Here is a 22,248-nt window from a genome sequence, read left to right as displayed (position 1 = left end):
TGCTGTGACTTAGTATACTCTCCAGATTTCTATAGAGACAGACTGTTGCCTGTGGATAAGATTGCCTTATGCCTCAAATGAATGATGATGCCTACATCATATATTTATTAAGATTTAGAACTATTCCCCCAGGACATAGCATTTAAAGTCTGTTACACTTTACATGTCTGGAACATCTTGCAAAACCATACGATTTGGAATTTTAAGTGCCTGTTATACAGTTAAAAATGTACATAGGTTCATGATGCCAAAGCATTGATAATGGATGGTAGATTTAGGTTTCCTGCTTGGGTTGGTCTTGGAGAAGCTTCTAATGTGGCTGAAAAGCTCTCAGAAAGAGATCGTAGCCAAGCAACTTTAGATAGACATGAACTTTCAGTTTTCAGCCTGTTCTGAAAACCCAGTGAATGGCTGAAATGTGTTATAAGTGCTTTAAAAAAGCTCTTTGATTTCTTTCTTCCCTTCTTAGTAGGTTCTAATAGCCTTCTAAGTACACAAACTTTAAAGCATGTGGTCTTCTTTGAATTGTACTGTTTAAGAATGGGCAGCTTGTATAAGAAAGTGTAATGTAGATACATGGTTTCTTTTGTCAGAATTTTCTTTTTAGCTCTTCCTGCAGAATGTCACTGGCAATATGCCTACTATTACCAGATAGAAAGCTCTTCTGTGATGATTCTTTTGAATAAACCAAATAGGGAAAATTTTTATTTCTCAATTTTCAGTATATGTTATATTTAATAACTAGCTTCATTAATAAGCAATGTTTTTGTTTTTATTTTTAAGATTTTTTTTTTAATTTATCTGAGAGAGAGACATTACAAGTGAGGGGAAGGGGCAGAGGAGGGGGAAGAAGCAGACTCCCTGCTGAGCAAGGAGCCCTACACAGGGAGGTTGGGGGGGGGGGAGCTGATCCCAGGACCCTGGTATCATGACTTGAGCCAAAGGCAGACACTTAACTGACTGAGCCACCCAGATGCCCCAATAATGCAATGTTTTACATAAGTTGTTCACCTTCAAAACTGATCAATCACCATTTCTAAATAGTGTTTCTGAACTCTTCCTGGAATATTCTTTCGTATATTTCAGTGAAGCTGAAGTAACTTTTTTTGTTGTTGTTGTTGTTAAGGTACTATGGATATGTAATATTCTTTTAGTTTCAGGTGTACATAATAGTCATTCAATATTTTTATACGTTGCAAAATGATTCCCATGATAAGTCTAGTTATTGTCACCCTTATAAATGTAAAGTGTCTTTTATAAAAAGGGAACTACTATTTAATTTCCAGAGCTTCTCTTGTGTCTGCTGTTTCTGAAAAATAACCACCAGCTCAAGATAATCCTATGCCACAGACACATTTTTTGGGGTGACAAATTCTGCTTCCCTTCACAGGAAAATTTCACTCTTTTTCTAGAATGAGGCATGGAAGCTGAGGTAATTCAGTGACTTTTCTCTGGTAACATAGTAGACCCAGTAAGGATAAGATTGATTTAATATTAAGTCCTTAGCTTTCCTATTTTTCATTGCTTGGTTTGTGAAATCACATTATCTTCTAATATATTAACTGATATTTCTTATTATTTATATTTTTCTATAAGAAATTAGTCATTAAGAATTAGGAGAAAACATTACATAAACCAACAAACAATTCAAAATTAATACACACTTGTGTCATCTGTATGTATGTAACTCCTCTAATTAAAGTTCTGTTGGCTTAAAGGGCCCTGGCCACTCTGTGTATATGTCTCAGGCAGAGGGTTAAGGAGAGAGGTGAGTAAGAAGGAGCAAATGGGATTTCATAGCCACACTTCACTTGCCTAGAAACTCTTTCCATCACTGAAGAAAATGCAAACTCCATTTTTAATGACCAAGTATAAATTTAGGGAGAATATAAATAAAAATGATGGACTTTGGGGCAGTCCACCCCAGCATGTGCCAGTGGGGCATGTGATTATTTTGAGCTGGAAGCATTTGGGGCCCAAAGGACTCAGAAGGAACTCTTTGCCTCCCCTTTAACTGCCTGAAAGTATTTAGATAGAGAGCCTGGTTCAGGTCAGGCATAACCTTCTGCATCACAAACACTTATCGGCAGAGCATGGCAAACCGTTTTCTTCCCATCTTCCTGTGGGTCTGTGGATTGTCTTCCCCTTTCAAGTCCCAGAACTTAACCGCCTTCTCCTTAGCTCTGGGCTACATATAAACCTCAGTTGTCTGACATTCAGGGAGCCTCTCATGTCTTTGTGGGGCTCCCACCCATACCTAATTAAATTTGTTTTTCTTCTGTTAATCTGTCTTACGTCAATTTTTTTTTAAAGGTTTTATTTATTTGACAGACAGAGATCACAAGTAGGCAGACAGGCAGGCAGAGAGAGAGGAGGAAGCAGGCTCCCCACTAAACAGAGAGCCTGATGGGGGGCTCCATCTCAGGACCCTGGGATCATGACCTGAGCCGAAGGCAGAGGCTTTAACCCACTGAGCCACCCGGGCGCCCCTGGCCTTATGTCAATTCAAATAGTAGACCAGCCAAAGAACCTAGAAAGAGAGAAGGGGAAAGATTCTATCTCCCCAAACAACCAACATTAGCATAATCATGAGTGAGGAATGAGAGAATACTTCTGTCTGACAACCATATGACACCGTATTTTTCTTTCTTCCTTCATTTTGGGAGTATGATGTGGAGCTCAAAGGACACATTTCATTCCTTTCTATGAATATGTCCATTCTGGTACTTGAATCTAGCAATGCTCCCAAATTGCTAGGTGTAATTTTTTCTTCTTAATCACAAATCGGAGTCACCAGTTCATGCACAGGTCAGACAAAACTGCTATTTCCCACAACTCGTCAAATTTGTAGACTTTGGGAAGGGTTTTGTTGTGTTTTGTTTTGGTTTTTCTTCATGGAAATCACAAAAATGTGGGCATACATCTTTCTCTTGTTGAGGAATAGCCTATCCTATAGATCAAACACATGTCAAGGAGATTCTGAAAATCCTTGCCATCACTGTGAGCTATGCATGCATGATCACTTTGAAAAGATCTTTGGTGAAGCCTCAGGGTTTCCTATATATGAATTTTATGTCATCTACTCATACTTTTGTTCTGCTGAGAGGCAGTAAGACTTGTGAAACATAAAAATACTATGAATTCATGACCTTTTATTGGGATAAGAACTTCTCTGGCTACACTTGCCCCAAATCACCTGAAAGGAGAAGTACTAAAAAGAATACAAGAAAGAGGAAAAGAACTGACATTAATTGTATTCGCCCTTGGCACACATGATGTCCTAGACAGTTTTCACACTTTCTGGAAGCTCAGGATAGGGACCACCCTGCCATGTGAAGGCATTCTCAATTCCTTAAATCCTGTGAGAACCTACCTCTTCCTGTGAAGACGGAAATGCCATATTCATTATTTCCCAAGCTCCCTTGCAGGTAGGGCTCAGCTGTATGTCCTATACTCTGCCAGGCTATGATTTGGAGGCTAGTAATGCAAAGGAAAAAGAGCTATAGAATTCTCTCTGAAAGAGTGGTGGCTGTAGGGAAACAGTTCCTGAGTTCAAGTGCTGACTGTATTGACACCCATGTGAAATATCTGTGGCAGCCATGTTCAAGCTGTGGGAAAGCTTCAAGTCCCTGTGGGTGCAGGCAGTGTCCTTACTAGATCACTACTCCAGCAGAATTCTGAGCATTAGCCATTACTATATTTCTGACCTCAGATCTTCAGACCTTCTCATGATGCTATATATTATTCCATATGCTGTGATAAATTTATTGCTGCTTAATTCTGCTGGAGCTGATTTATGTTACTTATAACTAAAAATATTGACCGACATAGCAAGCAGTTATCTCCTTATATAAGGAGAAATCACTTTGAAAATTCATTCAAACCATTTAGAACTACTTCCACATCAACATACTACGTAATGAGGGGCACCTGGATGGCTCAGTGGTTTAAAGCGTCTGCGTTTGGCTTGGGTCATGGTCCCAGGGTCCTCGGATGGAGCCCCACATCGGGCTTTCTGCTCCACGGGAAGCCTGCTTCCCCTCCCTCTCTCTGCCTGTCTCTCTGCTTACTTGTGATCTCTGTCTGTCAAATAAATAAATAAAATATTTAATAAAAATACTACATAATGAATTCTGAGAAGCCGGATAAAATTATTTTATGATGTGATTCCCTCAGAAAATCAGGTGGGACTATTTGTGTGGTTTAATTTATCCCACTCTGAACATTTTTTTTTTTAATTTACTGAATAGATCACCACTTTTCACTTATAGGAAATAATATTATTGAAAATGATGTTCTCCTACATGAATTGTATTATTTTCTTTTTTTATCCCCCATAGCACCAAGTCCAATATTTTTTTTAATTTGTACTCACTTAACTTTTCATTATTAATTATTTGACTGATTGTTTTGGAAATGTGAGCAGGCAGCATTTTGTTGTATCTATGAACATATGTTCTGTTATTAATACTTGTTAATACAGCTCAATGTGGTATATAGGACACATTAAATAGGAAAAAGAATAGAACATTTGCTATTCAATGAGTAAAATGTTTGAAGAAATGAAAGTAACTATTTGTGGGGGAACCAGTGTTTGCAATTGATAATTATGGGATGATGTCTTAGAGATATATTATTTTTAATCTTGTAGAACATGCTTAGAACAAACTTATGCAAAAAGGGAGAGATCTATTTTGAGGGTAGAAAGCTATCTTATGAAAGCTAAGAATAAAAAGTACACTGGTGGGACGCCTGGGTGGCTCAGTCAGTGAAGCACCTGCCTCAGGTCCTGCCCTGCGGGGAGTCCGTGTCTCCCTCTCCCTGTCCCTCCACCCCACTCATGCTCTCTCCTGCTCTCTTTCTCAAATAAATAAATAAAGTCTTTGAAAGAAAAAAAAAAAGTACACTGGAGATTTATAATGGAAATGAGGGAACTGGAGAATCCTGGGAGTCATTCTTTGGTCTCTTCCTCTCTCTCTCTCTTTTCCTTTGGGACAATATATATTATCACAGCTGTTCTTTTACACCTCATACATTGTTGTATCTCTAGCTCAGCTTTCCTTGTTTCTCTCTACACAAGTTCCCCAGCTATGGAAGTTTAATCACTTCAGTATCAACTGCCTACAGAGACCTGGTGCAAAATATCTACTGATCTCGCTTTCTGTTTCACTGGAGGGAATTTGGCTAAAACTGGATCCCTAAGCAACTGGGCACAGAGAGTGCAGTCATAGGTATAAACAGCTTCCACAGATCTCTCCTCCTGAGATTTTTGTTTTGGGGAATGTAGATCTCAGGAAAAGAGTAGTTGTGAAGTTGGGAACTATGTCAAATATTATCTTTTACAGGTCATAAAAGCAATCACTTTGAGAAAAGTAAAAAGACATTTCTTTTTGTTTAATCAGTTCGGGATTTTTAAAATTCTGAAAGCAAACATACTCTTAAAATCCACAATGCTTATGAAATAAACACAGAAATTGCACTTAACATACAACTGTCAACTTTTACTTTACTTTTACTTTTACTTTTACTTTACTTCACTGAGTTCGCCTGTATTCTGGTCTTCCATTCAGGAACATCTTAGGAAGGAGTGATAAGGAAGAAGAAAGGGATCAAAGTATGGATTAATTAAATATTAGGAGATCTTTATTGTCATATCCCCAAGAATCAGTAAAATAGCCAACTGTCCTCTGTTTCTATCATTTCAGGTTTCTACAAAAAATGTTATTAACTCTAAATATGCTAGATTAATGGGCAGCACGTCTTGATATTCAAAATAATAAGTGAGGATTTATTAAGCTTAAAAATCAAAGAGTGTGTCTGCAGGTATATAATAATATTTCAATATCTCTACCACCCTATGTGGTAGGGTGATATGTGATAGTTCACCCTATGTGAACTACATTCTAAGAGAGAAGCTGGCCTCAAGAACTACACATCAGAACTGTTTTTTAATAGACAAGGTCTAGCAAACCATCAGCAGTTAAGCTTCTTTTCTTTTTTTAATTTTTTTTTAAAGATTTTAATTTATTTATTTGACAGACAGAGATCACAGGTAGGCAGAGAGGCAGGCGGAGAGAGAGAGGAAGGGAAGCAGGCTCCTTGGTGAGCAGAGAGCCCAATGCGGGACTCAATCCCAGGACCCTGGGATCATGACCTGAGCCGAAGGCAGAGGCTTTAACCCACTGAGCCACCCAGGTGCCCTCAGCAGTTAAGCTTCTTATAGCTTAACTCCAAAGTTATATAAGTTAAATAAGTTATATAAGGTCCAAAGTTCTCTGCATCTTTACACCAGGATAACCAATTAGAGGATACTTAGGCACACAGTCTCCTTTCCTCCATTGCTTTCTTTTTATGTATTCTGAAAATTCTATGCAGCAAATCTAATTCATAGTGTGCTTTGCAATTTTTTTGTCTGAGAATTCACAAATTAACAAAGTAATGTAACTATACTATGAAAAACCTAAAGTTGGGTAACTAAAAAGTCTCTGGAAGCATTGTCCTGCCCCATTGTGTAGCATGTCAATATTCTGTACTAATAGGACAAATGGAAAGTGACATTTCTCAGACGTGTCAGGGACTGTTACTGTGTGTATTGTGCTCAATCCTTTTAAGCCCTTTTGCTTCCCATCTAGTTCTCATTTTCCCTAGGAAAAGAAAATATAGGATTTCTTTTTAACCTGTGTTTTAGCTGAGGATGAGCATAGGGAGAAAGCACTAAGCCTCTGTTCTTACTGAAAACTGGAAATGTGCCCTGGGAAAACATAGTGAGAAGAAACAGAAGTAGAAACTCTGCAGAAGAACTGAAAATAAAGCAATCAATATCTACTGTCTCCTAATCCTTCTTTAGACCTTACAGTTTTTTTTTTATATTCAACCTTGAAATACTTCGAAAAGTTAATTTCAACCGAAGTCTGCAAACTTTGACATCATAAATAGATTAATCCCATTTCCCAGCCCTCACAACACATAACCAGAAATGTATTTTAAAAATCTATCTCAAGTATTTTCTTCTTTCATTATGCACAAAAAGTTATTTTTTGAGGGACATCTACTTTCATGGTAATACACAGGTGTCATTGGGAATCAGAGAAACAGAGAAAATATACTCAGGAAGCCATCTAATAATAGAGATAAGACATACACATAGAAGTTGCTTAAGAAAATACAGTTTTACCAAAAGGGGGGGGGGCAACATGAAATTCTGAATATTTGCCTTTGCTCAGCATTTTGTATTTATTTTCACGGTCAAAAAAACCTATTTATTTATACTCTTGACTTTTATCTTTAGTGTTTCTCAAGGAGTCCATGTTGATGAGAGTTCTGTTCTAAATCCCAAGTTATATTATACAATTTATTTCCCTCCAGGAAGGAGATTAAAATTTAATTCAGAGACAGGAAACAAATAAAGGCAAATCAATTTTATGCTAAAACTTTATAAGCACAGCAGCCTGGGAAATTCTGCCTTATGAATGGACCTGGCTTATTGTAACTTTGCTTTTGGACCTTAATTGGCAGAGAAGCTTGTAAGAGAGATTCAATGATTCTTTGTTATAGAACTATTTCCTACAGAAACAATGCTATTGTGATTCTACTTTAAGACCAATGCATGGAAATGAGACAACACTTGAAGAATCAGATGTGTTATAAGCATAAGGCATACGGTGGGATATCTGTTGCTATTTTGCAGGGCTAAGCTTTGTTTTTGTTATACTTTTTCAAAAGGGCTTACCCCACAAATGTTTTCCCTTCCATATGAAGGTTGTTTTTTTGTTTTTTTTTTTAAGATTATTTGTTTATTTATTTATTTATTCGACAGAGAGAGATCACAAGTAGGCAGAGAGGCAGGCAGAGAGAGAGAAAGAGAGAGAGGAGGAAGCAGGCTCCCCGCTGAGCACAGAGCCCGATGCGGGACTCGATCCCAGGACCCTGAGATCATGACCTGAGCCGAAGGCAGCGGCTTAACCCACTGAGCCACCCAGGCGCCCCTGAAGGTTGTTTTTGTTATTTACCCTTTAACGATGTGATTACAGAGCTTCCTCAAGGTCTTGAGGTACCCATAGCCTCTAGCAGATGAGAAGAATCACCAAGAGGCTGTTAAATTTGTATTCCCTTTCCAAACCTCCTAACAGGGTCAGCTTGGATATTAGCCACAGTAGATACAGCGCCTAGGATCCACAATACTTTTAGGATCCAAAAAAAATTTACTCTTCTTTAAAATTAGAAGAAAAAATAGGTATAATTCAGCTTGGATTGTACTTGTCTTTATACCGACCCATTTGTAAAATATGTTTAATATTTTTATGGATAAAAGGGTACACTAAAGGTAAAGGTGCCTAGCGCCCATAAAAGTCAGAATCTAACCCTGCCTGGTAATCAGAATATCTAAGACAGGGACCCCCAACATCTACATTTTAAGAAACACACACAAAGGAGTTCTTAAATCACCTCTCTTGGGCAGCTTTTTAATACTGTATCACCTCCAGGTTCAGTCAGGGTTCAATTAAGGATATGGAATCATTGAGGGTATTATGGAGTAGGCATTTGTTAAAGTAGTTAGACCATACATATTTGTGGGAGAAAAAAGGTCTGGAAAGAGGATTTGAAGGGCAGCTCCCAGAAGTTGGAGCGCAGATGGAAGGGTGGGCGCTGGCAAGGGAAGCTGGGAAGTAGCTGAGGAAGTAGGACAAGGATGGTGAAAGGAGGAAAAATATCTCAGCAGGGCTGGTGACTCTGCACCCCCTGGGTGGGAGCTGGGGCTGAAGTCACTGTCACGGGGCCAGGGAGTGGGACGACAAACAGGGAAGCAAAGGACTAGGGAAGCCTGAATGTCCTGGCAGGCACCTCTGTGTTGGATTCCCACTGCAGGATGACTTTCAGAGAGTCAGGGCTCTCTCCTCACTTCCACCTTCTAAGTCACCCGCTCATCTTTCCCTCCGCCGAGGCGCTCCGGGAAGCGCGGCCGAGAGGGGTTCTGGGAAATGTAGTTCCAGCGTAGCCCAGTGGGTTGCGAATCCCTGCACGGTCTGCGCTCGGACCGCAAGTCGTTTTCACCTGGGTCAGGTTGGTGTTGCTCCCACTGACCTCAGTCTCTTCTCTCCTCCCCTCTCGCTCCCGGCTGTGTGATCTGCCCGAGGTTATCTAACGCTCCTGAGTCTCCTTCCTCAGGTTCCTCACGCAAAACAGAGATAGGAAGAGTACCTACTGCTAAAAGATTACTGTGAGACTGAGGCAAATAAGGAGGGGGGTGTTTGCCACAGTGTCAGGCACAAGGTAAGTGCTAAATAAATGTTAGATACCGCAGGCAGACCTGGCTTTATTGCACTTTGCAGGTATTGCGTGTTCTTAACAAATTGAAGGTTTGTGCCCTCCCTGCCTGGGGCGCCTCTCCCGGCGCCATTTTTCCAACAGCATTTGCTCATTTGTGCCTCCTTGTCGCAATTTGTAGTTCTCGCAATCTTTTAAACTTTTTCCATTTTCAGTGATTTTTTTTTTTAGACATAAACTTATTGCGCACTTAATAGACTACAGGATAGTGTAAACATAGCTTTTATATGCACTGGGAAACCAAAACAATCCATTTGACCCCATTTATTCAAAGTGGTCGTCTGGAACCCAATTTGCAGTGTCTTGGAGTTATGCCTGTGTTATTTATACCATAGGTCGCAGTCCAGATGAGTGTAATATAACTGTAAAGGTTATACTAAATCTTCATCAAAGAACAGTTTTACTTGTGACCTTAAGAATTTAATACCTAGAGAGAAGATTCAGACTATCTAAAAGGAACAATCATTAGCTGACTGATTTTGTAACACAAGCTCTTTTTTTTTTTAAACTTAAAAAAATTATTTGAGTACGGTTGACACACAATGTTATATTAGTTTCAGGTGTACAAGGTAGTGACTCAACATTTCTATACATTGTGCTATGCTCACCCCAAGTGTGTGTAGGTACCATCTGTCATCATGCTAGGATATTACAATACCATAGACCATATTCTATTATAAATGTACCTTTAATTTCATGATTTATCAATTCCATAAGTGCAAGTCTGTATCTCCTACTCCCCTTCACCCATTTCTCTCTTACCCTGACCTCCTCCCTTTTGGCAACCATCAGCTTGTCTTCTGCATTTATAGGTCTGATTCAACTTTTTGTTTGTAAAAGCAACTTTTGAAAGCCAGTAGAAACCAAAGGAAAAATATCTTCAATATACTGAGGGAAAACAACTCTCAACCTAGAACTCCATATCCACAAAACTATCAAGAACAAAGGCAAGATACATTTCATGCATAAGAGATCTACCACAAAGAAATAGTTTTAAGAGAAATTCCAAAATATGTATTTTAGGTAGAAGGAAAATAATTCTAGAAAGAGAATTAAAATGTAAAAAATGTAAAAAACAAATAGTAATGAAAGATGTAACGTGACTAAATCTAAATATTAACGCTTTAAAAAATAATATTCGTACTTTTAGTAACTGATTCCTTCTGATACACTCTTCCCACCGAGCAAGACTCGCCAGGGTTTTCATAGTTGGTTAGAGTCTTTGCTGTAGCAAACAAATAACATCTATCTGTCTTGTTTTATTTGGGCCTCCCTCTTACATTGAAAAATTTAGAAATTTGGAAATCTTAAATTTGGAAAAGGTTCCCAACTGACACCTAAATTTGATGCTATGACAAGCAGATTCTATCCTGAATAAAAGTCAAATTAATAATGCTCACTCTAGTACAAATGTAGTGTCTAAATAAAAGATTCTATGTCTCAGTATTCTTTTAACCATTACAATTTTTCAAGGACTAGACTTTTAGAATTTTTGCAAGTATGACTATAGCAGAGACTACTAGGTTTCTTCTGGTATATATTCTTCCCTTCTTTGGTAGAGATAGAATTCCTTACTTTTTTTTTTTTTTTTTTTTTTTTGGTTTTATTTATTTTTTATTTTTTTTTTTAAAGATTTTTATTTATTTGAGAGAGAGACAGTGAGAGAGAACATGAGCGAGGAGAAGGTCAGAGAGAGAAGCAGACTCCCCATGGAGCTGGGAGCCCGATGTGGGACTCGATCCCGGGACTCCAGGATCACGCCCTGAGCCGAAGGCAGTCGTCCAACCAACTGAGCCACCCAGGCATCCCTAGAATTCCTTACTTTTAATTGGTCCCATAGCCACCCAGAATAGAGACTCCGTTTCCTAATCTCCTTGGTAGCTAGCTGTAGCTCTGAGATTAAGTTATGGCCAATGAAGTATATTAAAAGGTAATGTGAGCAATTTCCAGGATGTATAGAATCACTGTACTCCAGACAGCCTGCCTCACACACTTTTTAAAGGTTAGGCTGTGAATGTGGTGGTGAGTCATTTCTCCATTGAGTAGGAGGAGCTTACCCTGGGGAAGGCAGAGGGAAGGAAACTTAGTCTCTAACACTGCAGAGCACCTCATCACCCTGGGCTGTTATGCTTTTTTAAGCCATTGCTATTTTGTATGTCATGCTAGATTTTGTACATTGTAAATTTCTGTATACATTCTGTCCAGTGTACAGATAATTTCAAGTAATAGAAAGAATAATAGAGAATGGTTTTGTTTTGTTGTGGGTTTTTTTTTTTTTTGGCTTTAATTTTAATAAAACTGTAATGAAGTCTCAGAACCAAGACAACTAACGTATCTAATCATTTAATTTTAATGAAGAGAATTTTGACAAAAAAGCTCTTTCCTTAGTTTATGCAAAATTACTTAGTAGACTATATAAAGCTAAGCTTTTTAAAATATTGAGGAATATGATTACATAATATTTAAGCCTCATTTTCATGAAACTCTAAATAATTCTTTCACATCTTTTAGTAATTCATTTGGGATTACAATATTTGAGCCACATATGTTAAGTTTCATGTTTCATATATAAATTATTTATATTCTTTCTTCTCTTAAAGTGGTGAATAAGAAAGATTTACAATAAGAAAATACTAACCTTAGAGATTTAAAGAATCAGTCACCAAATATCGAAAAATACCTATTTTTATGGCATTAACTTGATAAGACTAAGTGCTTATATTTTAAAAATTACATAATGTCTCAGAATTACGTGTGTTTGTATTAACCGTTTTATGTTACACTTTTATCTATTTTTTCTTTAAGTTTTTATTTTAATTCAAGTGTAGTTAACACACAGTGTTATATTAGCTTCAGGTGTGCAAAATAGGGATTCAGCAACTCCATACATCACCCAGTGCTCATCACAAGTGCACTCCTTAATCCCCGTCACCTGTTTCCCTCATCCTTCTACCTCCCTTCCCCTTTGGTAACCATGAGTTGATTCTCTATAGTTACACATCTGTTTCTTGGTTTGTCTCTCCCTCTCTCTCTTTTTCTTTTCTCCTCTGTCTTGTTTCTTAAATTGCACACATGAATGAAATCAGGTAGTATTTGTCTTTCTCTAACTCACCTACTTCACGTAGCATTATACTCTCTAGCTCTATCCATGTTGTCATACATGGCAAGCTTTCATTTTTTTATGGCTGAATAAAATTCCATTATATACTCATACACACACACACATACACATATACATACTCTCTCTCTCTCTCTCACACACACATGCACACTACTTTTTTATCCATCCTTCTATTGATGGACACTTGGGCTGCTTCCATAATTTGGTTATTGCAAATAATCTATAAACATAAGGGTGCATGTATCCTTTTGAATTAATATTTTTATAGTTTTGGATAGATACCCACTAATGTGATTACTGGATCATAGGGTAGTTCTATTTGTAACTTTCTGAGGAATCCTTGTACTGTTGTTGCTTTTTGTAAGATTTTTTATTTATTTGACAGAGAGAGATCACAAGTAGGCAGAGAGGCAGGCAGAGAGAGGGGGGGGAAGCAGACTCCCTGCTGTGCAGAGAGCCCGATGCAGGGCTCCATCCCAGGACCCTGGGATCATGACCTGAGCCGAAGGCAGAGGCTTAACCCACTGAGCCACCCCGGCGTACCCCACCCCAAGCTATTTTCTACAATGACTGCACAGTTTGTATTCCCAGCAGTGCACAAGGGTTCCTTTTTCTCCACATCGTTACCATTATTTGTTGTTTCCTGTGTATTTTATTTTAGCCATTCTGACAGGTGTAAGGTGATACCTCATGAGTTTTGATTTGATTTCACAGATAATTAATGATGTTGAGCTTTTTTTCATGTGTCTGTTGACCACGTACATGTCTTCTTTGGAGAAACATCTGTTAATGTCTTCTGCCCATTTTTTAGTTGGGTTATTTGTTTTTTGGGTGTTGAGTCATATCATTTCTTCATATATTTTGATACTAACCTTTTATTGGAAATGTTGTTTGCAAATATCTTCTCCCATTCAGTAGAGTATCTTTTAGTATTATTGATTGTTTCCTTCGCTATGCAGAAGTTTTTTATTTTGATTTTTCATTTTTGCTTTTGTTTCCCTTGCCACAGGAAACTTATCTAGAAAAGAGTTGTACAGCCGATGTCAGAGACGTTATTGCCTGTGCCCTCCTCTAGAATTTATATTTTTTCAGATCTCACATTTAGGTCTTTAATACACTTTTTAATTTGTTTTGATGTACAGTGTAAGAAGAGTGATCCAGTTTCATTCTTTTGCATATAGCTGTCCAGTTTTTCCAATACTATTTATTGAAGAGATTGTCTTTTCCCCATTAGATATTATTTTCTGCTCTGTCAAAGATTAATTGACCATATAACTGTGGTTTTATTTTTGGGTTTTCTGTTCTGTTCTATTGTTCTATGTGTCTGTTTTTGTGCCAGCACCGTATTGTTTTGATTACTACAGTTTTGTAATATAACTTGAAGTCTGGAATTATAATACCTCCAGCTTTGCATTTCTCTTTCAAAATTGCTTTGGCTATTCGGGGTCTTTGGTGGCTCCTTATAAATTTTAGGATTATTTTTTCTAGTACTATAAAAACACTGTTGGTATTTTGATAACCGTTGCATTAAATGTGTAGATTGCTTTGGATAGAATAGACATTTGCTCTTCCATTTCATGAGCATGGAATGTCTTTCCATTTGTCTGTGACATCTTCAGTTTCTTTCAACAGTACTTCATAGTTTTCAGAGTACAGGTCTTTCACCTATTTCGTTAAGTTTATTCCTAGATCCTTTATTATTTTTGGTGAAACTATAATTAGAATTGTTTTCTTAATTTCTCTTTCTGCTCCTTCATTTTTAGTATATAGAAATGCAACAGATTTCTGTACATTAATTTTTTTTTATCCTAACACTTTACAGAATTCATTGATCAGTTCGAGGAGCTTTTTAGTGGAGTTGTCTTTTGTTGCTTTTAAGATTTTTTTCTTTATCACTACTTTTTTTCCATTTTAATTCTATGTACCTTGGCATGGATCTCCTCAAGTTGAATTTTTTTTGAGGGGAGTGTGGATCTCATGCCTCCTGGATCTGGATATCTGTTTTCTTCCTCAGATTCAGAAAGTTTTCAGCTGTTATTTCCTCAAGTAAAATTTCTGCCCCCTTTTCTTTTCTTCCTTTGAGATCCCCATAATTCATGATCTCATGGTCCTGGCAAGGAGGCCTCCCCCTCTCCCTGCCTCTCTGCCTACTTGTGATCTCTGTCTGTCAAATAAATAAATAAAATCTTTTAAAAAATTCTCTATTAGGCATATTGCTTCTATCCATTTTGCTTAGTTCCTTGCTGTGGTTTGGTTCTGTTCTTTCCTTTAGGACATACATCTCCGTCTATTCACTTTTTCTAACTCTCTGTGTCTGTTTCTGCATGTTAGGGAAGTCAGCTGTCTCCTGCTCTAAAAGGTAACGGCTTTATGAAAAAGAGATCCTGAAATGCCCTGCAGTGCAGTGTCCTCCCTTCCCCAGGAACTGATGCTTCAGGGAGTAGCTCCTGTGTGTGTTGTGTGTGCCTTGTGTTCTTGCCTCATTTCCCTCCAGTTCAGTTGTCTGCAGTGGCTCTCTTTCCCTGTTTTGGGCAGTGTTTGGTCCCTGGCAGGTGTAGGGTACATTTTAACAAGGTACATGCTGGTGTCCTTGTTAATTGAGACCCAGAGCTGCTGCTGTCAGGACTGGCCAGCCTAAGAGGATCTGCAAAAGTGTGTGCCTGGCTCCCTCACTTTTAACAAGGTGCTCCTCTGGCTTCTGCAAAGCCTGGCACTGTTGCGGCGGCTGCCAAGACCTAGGCCCTGCCAAAGGCCTGGTCAGGAGACAGTGCTGGCAAGGTTTATGTTGTTCTTCTGGGGGAGGGGCCCTGCAGCAGTGGGCCTGATGTAGAAGTGACTGGGAAGGGCAGATGTGCTGTAAAGCAGGTGGAGGCAGGGCAGGGCTTGCAAGCAAGTTAGGTCATGAGTGTGGGTTCAGTGCTGGTTCCCACAGATGGCCACCTGTTTATGCAGTAGGGCTCTGAGGGAAATGGTACCAGCCATTCCTTTGTTCTTGGAGGTCTCCTGCTGATTGTAGAGCTGCGTCTTTCAGGGCAGGGACTTCGTTTACTCATGCCCGGCCCTGCCAGAGCCAAACACACTGATTTTAAGAGTTCTAGGCTTTAAGTCCCACTGTTTATAAGAAGTCAGGAAATCAATCCATCCCCTCTTGCTTTCACAGCCCGTTGTTATGGGGGTTTGTCTTCCCCTGTGTGGGCCCCTCACTGTGACTATCTATTTCTTGCCCTTCTCTGCATTCCTGGCTCCCTCCTGTAATGGCTACAGTCTCCTTAGGTCTCAGATCATATTTCCATTGTTTCCTAACTTTTTCAGTGTGGCCTCTTCTCTCATTTTAGTTGTGGAGTTCATTCTTCCAGTCTTTGGGTCTTTTTCTGGGATACTTAAGCTATGTTGATGAGGGAACAAAAGGCAAGCTGAGGACAAAGCAGAAGCTGACACCCTGCAACAACCCTCCCCCCAGTCTCCCCCCCTTACGTTAAATACTTTGCTAGAGGGGAAAAACAACCTTAACCTGACAATGGAAAGGCCTCAAGGCCTCTGGTATCTTGCAGGCCCTCTTTAACATATGAAAGTTCTATTAAAACCTCCCTTTTGGGGCGCCCTGGGTGGCTCGGTGGGTTAAGCCTCTGCCTTCTGCTCAGGTCAGGATCGCAGGGTCGTGGGATCGAGCCCTGCATTGGGCTCTCTGCTCAGCAGGGAGCCTTCTCTCCCCACCCCCACCACCTGCCTCTCTGCCTGCTTGTGATCTCTCTCTCTCTCTCTCTGCCAAATAAATAAATAAAATCTTTCAAAAACAAAACAAGGAGCGCCTGGATGGCTCAGTGGGTTAAGGCCTCTGCCTTCAGCTCAGGTCATGATCCCAGAGTCCTGGCATCGAGCCCCTGCTTCCTCCTCTCTCTGTCTGCCTCTCTGCCTATTTGTGATCTCTGTCAAATAAATAAAATATTTTAAGAAAATAAATAAATAAATAACAAAACAAAACCAAAAAACCCTCCCTTTTTCCTTACCTCCCCCAAACCCATCGTACATAACCTGCCACTCCTCACAACCCCTGGGTCCTGTCCATGTGCTTTATTTAATAAACAACATTTTGCACCAAAGATGTGTCAAGAATTCTTTCTTGGTCTTCAGCTCCCAACTCCACCCTACCAACCTGCACTTATATTCTAAAAGTTGATCAATGTGAGTATTACCTACTTGTATCCACGGGAGGAGGCAAGCTTAGGGACCTCCTACTCCGTAGTCTTCTTCCCAGAACCCTATTTGTTAGTCATGTTTTGAGTGCAGGATTAGATTTGTGCTTTATGTTAGTTTTCAATATTTTATATATAATAAATCAACTCTGAAGAATAGAAAATTTCAACATTTTCATTTTCATAAGTAGAATACTTTAACAAAATGCTTTTGCTTCTTTAAGGGGGTAGGAGAAGAATAAATGAAACAAGATGGGATTGGGAGGGAGACAAACCATAAGTGACTCTTAATCTCACAAAACAAACTGAGGGTTGCTGGGGGGAGAGGGGTTTGGAGAAGGGGGGTGGGTTATGGACATTGGGGAGGGTATGCGCTTTGGTGAGTGCTGTGAAGTGTGTAAACCTGGCGATTCACAGACCTGTACCCCTGGGGATAAAAAATAAAAAATTAAAAAAAAATAAATAAAATTATCAGCAAAAAAAAAAATGCTTTTGCTTCTTTTTGAACATAAATTTTTCCTTGAAACCATATCATGAGTAACACTTTAGAACATTATCCCTAAAATGTGATGATGAAATGAAAGTTTTCCAATTAGATATGCTTTGGACAAAAGTCTAAAGTGTAATCATGGTGGATGTAAGTGTATAGGGTAATTAATGTTGGATATAAGTTTATGGTGTAATCATGATATAATCATTAAATTTCTCTGTTACAGAATATCCTAAACCAACAAGGGATAATAATCCTAGCATATTCGGTGGTGAAAATAATGGTGGTTAATATTATGAAGTGCATGGAAAAACATGAATGGTAAGAATAATTTAATCTAAAATACAGTAAAAATAGCATTTAGTTTTCTGTTTAAATACTATGGTTTATTAGTTTAAAAATATGGAAAATATAAGAAAGATAATTACTTATGATATCACTATTTAGAGATCTATGAGTAATATTTTGATATATTTCTCTTCTGTTATTCTAAACATAAAAGCTTATATATGTATGAGATCATACATATATATGTATGTATGTAAAATTACCTGTAATTTTATTATAGTACATTTATATTGTATTCATACTTTGCTAGTCTGAGCACTTTCATATATTTTAAATAGGGTTTTTAATAACTGTATTTTATTTCATGGGATTTTTGTAATTATTATTTTGGAGGCATTTAGGAAACAGTATCTCTCAAATACTGTTAGCAGGAAGCAAGTTGAAAATCGCAACTGAAACATCATTTATTCATCCAATGTCTTACTCATCTTTTTTTTTTTTTTTTCTAAAGTATAGGGCAATAGTCATGTGATATTTTAACCCTACTGATGAAGATAAATGTATTGTGCCATTTGCCCCACTCCCTCGCAAATAATATGTAAAGATGACTCCAAACACCAGATAACTCTATAGAACATTTTGGCACTTAAATTGTGATGATACCCAAAACTCTGTACCTTAAAGAAACAGGTACAGGCAGGCATGTAAACACATCATTACAATTGGGGAAGTGATGCTGGTGTAGGTAAATATAATAGATTTGGAAGGCACTTATTATTCCTTATGAAACATATGCATTACCACTCCCCACGTCAATGATAATGTTAGGGATCTGTAAGAATTATGTTCTTTTTCTGGTTTGTTTTGTTTATGTTTTCTTTTGCTTTTCTGGGTCACAGGTCTATAACCTTTTAAGGTATTTAATTAATTTTTAAAATCTTTAGTTTCTACTCTGTGAAACAGATTAGGAGAATGTACTCTACTCTAGTGTCATTTAAGTAATTAAAATATAATTTTTTTACTTAATCAAAGATTAGACCACTATTGAAAAAGTCAAACAGATGCTAAATCTGTGTTTGTGACTTACTCATCTACCTAATAACACCAATTTTAGCCCAAGATCCCAGACTTTAGGAAAACACTACACATTTCTATACATTTCCTTCTCTGGGTTTGACAACAGTTTATGCATGTGAAAGAGAATAACTCCTTTTAACACTGATACTTATTTATCACTGGTACTTATCTTTTATCCTGGCAAAGGAGTAAACATGTAAGATTGTTCAGTTTATCAATGATATAGCAAATACATATTTTATCATAATTTGTTTATACCAAAAACCTTTGTTTTGTAATACATAATTTATAGTGACACTACTTACCAATTTTTCAAAGGTAGAATGTTCTTGCTTTTTAATTCCTGCATAATCTACCCTATTTTAGCATTTGCAAAATGAATAGAACTGGGATAGCGTTCTCCAGGATGATTAGACATTCTGAAAATCTCCTTATCGCTCCTTCCATTCTAAGAAAACATGAAATTTTAATGAGCAAGCTGTTCTATACCATCAGAAAGTATTACTGTGTATGTTTGACACATTTTTAAGTAAAAAAAAAAAAAAAATTCATGCCAATTCCCTCTGTAAGCTTTGCTTAACTAAATAGAAGTATATTTTTTAGTTACTTTTAATTATACATATGGCACCAAAGACCAAATACTTACATAGCATAAATATTTACTCATTGACCGAAGTGGTTTTTACTGCTCCAGCACCTCTCAGTTTACCTTAGACTACACGTTCAGTTAGTCATACCTTGGCATCTGGTGGGTTGTGCCAGGTGTCTAGGAAGGAGGAGGAATGAGAGAAGCTACAGGTACAAAATATAGCCATACTGATGGGACTGACAAAGCGCACAGACTACTACCACATGCTATTACCTCAGCTTCTCACATAAGAGTTGAGGGCAGTAGCAACAAGTTGTTCCAGCTTTACAGAGGATGACTTTAGCGCATTTGGGGTCATGGCTGTCTGTGATTAGAGGTTGGCTTTAGAGGCATCTGTCAACGAAAAGATAGTGAGAGTTCCATTCCTCGGCCTAAGGTTCAATATTAGGAGGACTCCATATCCTCAGAGAAAACTATCAGAAGAAATATAGGCAACCAATGCTAAGTGGGATTCCTAGATTGGTAATTTAAGTAGTTACTGGAAGAGAAGCTAGGAGAATAACCAGTGACCAAAGGCAATACAATTTATAGTGAGAGCATGGAGGTTTAAGTCCTAGCTCTTCAGTTTCAGATAAGGGGCTGTGATTTAAACTCTCTTTAGAGTGGGACACCTGGGTGGCACAGTCAGTTCAGCATCTGACTCTTGGTTTTGGCTCTGATGGGGTCCTTGGGATTGTGATTTAGGGGTTGTGAGACTGAGTTCTGTGTCAGGCTCACGCTTCAGTGCAGTCTGCCTAAGACTGTCTCTCCCTCTCCCTTTGCCCCTCCTCCCCATGCTCTCATTCCCTAAAATAAGTAAATAAATATTAAAAAATTAAAAAAAAACCATTTTTAGTGTTTTATGAAACAGAAAAATAGTACCTATATCAAAAAATTGTTTTGAGGATTAAATGAGATAATTACTATGTAGTAAGTTTTTTAGCTTCATATCTGGAATGTACCAGGCATTAAAGAAAAAAATAAATATTAGCAGTAACTATTGTGGCAAGATCATCACTTCTGTCTTTTCTCTCTGGATTCCCTTCTCCCTCTGCTTCATTGAGGTATCCAGGATCTTTCCTGTTTATTTCACAGCATGAGGGGAAGTGGCATTGCTGGGCCAAGAGTAAAAGCCTTGCCATTGGATGTTTAAATATCTTGGGGTGAATAATTAGGTAAAATGCTCAGGAAGGGAGGAAAAGAGAAGGAAATATCAAGAGAAAAGAACAAGGTATTTCCTCTTACTTAATAGGTGAGGAGACACCAGCAGTAAAGGTTATGAGGAGAGATTATGGATGTTAAACATCAGAATTCCCAGTGTCAGAATAGCTTCCTCCAAGCAAACCATGAAAACACTTTCTAGATCTTACAAACCTCTTCACACATATGCAGTAACATTTTTGGCATGACTCCTATGGTACAAATGTTAGTGGGTCTGGCTTCCTTCTCCAAACATATTTCACTGAGACCTTGAAAGAGAAAGAGCCCTCGTAATGACTGAATGAAAACTTCCCACCAGCCATGTGTGAAGGCTTAGAATCCATTTTATTTTTTAAAAGGATTAAAAATGGCTATTTCCTGTACACTGGAGTTTGTGAATTGTGATTCACATGCTCTGCATTGTAATGATTAGCCCCCATGTGGAAGTAAGGACTCAGAGATTTGGGATAGTATAAGGGTTCTGAAGCTTTTTACTGAAGTCCACTATCTAGAGCTGGAGCTAAATGCATCCTGTGTGGGTCAGGCAATACCTGACTTTGGGAGTTAGTATAAGGTTAAGACCACAAGCAAAGACACACTGACAACTTATGGGGAGGAAGAAAATTGCTGCCTGAGGTGATTTTTCTTAAGAATTTGTAACATGTGCTTTAAGGAGCTCTGTTAACTTTGCAGAGTGAGAATCCTTGCTTAGTTCTAAACTAAAATATATATATATATATATATATATATTTGACAATAATATCAGTTTCATTTTCAAGGATGATTTTGTACTGTAGTTATCATCATTAAAATCAGTCCAAATAAGGGGCACCTGCGTGGCTCAGTCGGTTAAGTGTTTGCCTTCAGCTCAGGTCATGATCTCAGAGTCCTGGGATCGAGCCCCGCATTGGACTCCCTGCTCAGTGGGAGCCTGCTTCTCCCTCACCCTCTCCCTTTCCCCCTGCATGTGCTGTCTCTCTCTCTCTCTCTCTCTCTAATAGCTAAATAAAATCTTTTGGAAAAAAAAATAATAAAAAAGAATGACTTTTAAAAAATTAACTCAAATTAATACAACTACCATTTTTACTTGGAAATACATATCAGGTGTCCTAACCTCCATAAAAGTCAAATTTCTACAATTTCCATTCCCATAAGGCTTTGAATGGCCTTAAGGAACACAAAATAGAACTAGATCTTGTATAACACATAGTTTTATTATATTACTGGATTAATCACAAGTTGAGGACTTCTCCAAGGAGACAGAAACAAGGAAGACAGAGAAAAGGAGATTGAAACTAGAACTAGAGCCTGACTTTCATGCCCAAAGAATGGGTTCCTCTAAGCGTAAATGCCCTAAGTGCTGCAGCAGGTGACTGGACCAGGAGCGCGAGATAGAAATCCTTAGCCTCCTTAATTAAGGCGAGGAGGCTGGAAAGTAGATAAATTGGTCTCATTTAGTAGCTCCCCTGATTCTTGGGAGGAGGAAATACTTATCTCCTCCAGAAGACCTCTAATAAAGTTGACCTCTAGGCCTATGATCAAAGGGTACTCAACACACAAGAACAAATTTGACCATGAATGAGAGTCAGCAGGAGACAGGGATTAATTTCAGAGCAGGAAGAACTTGAGCTACTGGAATTGTAGGTGAGGCAAAACTTTGCCTTTGCCTTCTTGGGGTTTTCAGTGGGGCCTGAGAATTTAATTGCCTTAAGTCACATTAATAGAAGAAAAGTCGACAGATAGAAGTTTTACATGACATAAGGCAAGGAAGACCCAGAGAAGTGACAAAACCTAAATACTTTTATAGTACAGACCGTCCTTGATGTGTGATGGCTTGGATTACAATTTCTTTAACTTTATCGTTGTGGAAAAGTGATAGGCAGTCAGTAGAAACTGTGATTTGAATTTTGATCTTTTTCTAGGCTAG

This window comes from Neovison vison, chromosome 4, assembly GCF_020171115.1.
Source record: "Neovison vison isolate M4711 chromosome 4, ASM_NN_V1, whole genome shotgun sequence".
Lineage (NCBI taxonomy): Eukaryota > Metazoa > Chordata > Mammalia > Carnivora > Mustelidae > Neogale > Neogale vison.
This window is presented reverse-complemented; position numbering follows the sequence as displayed.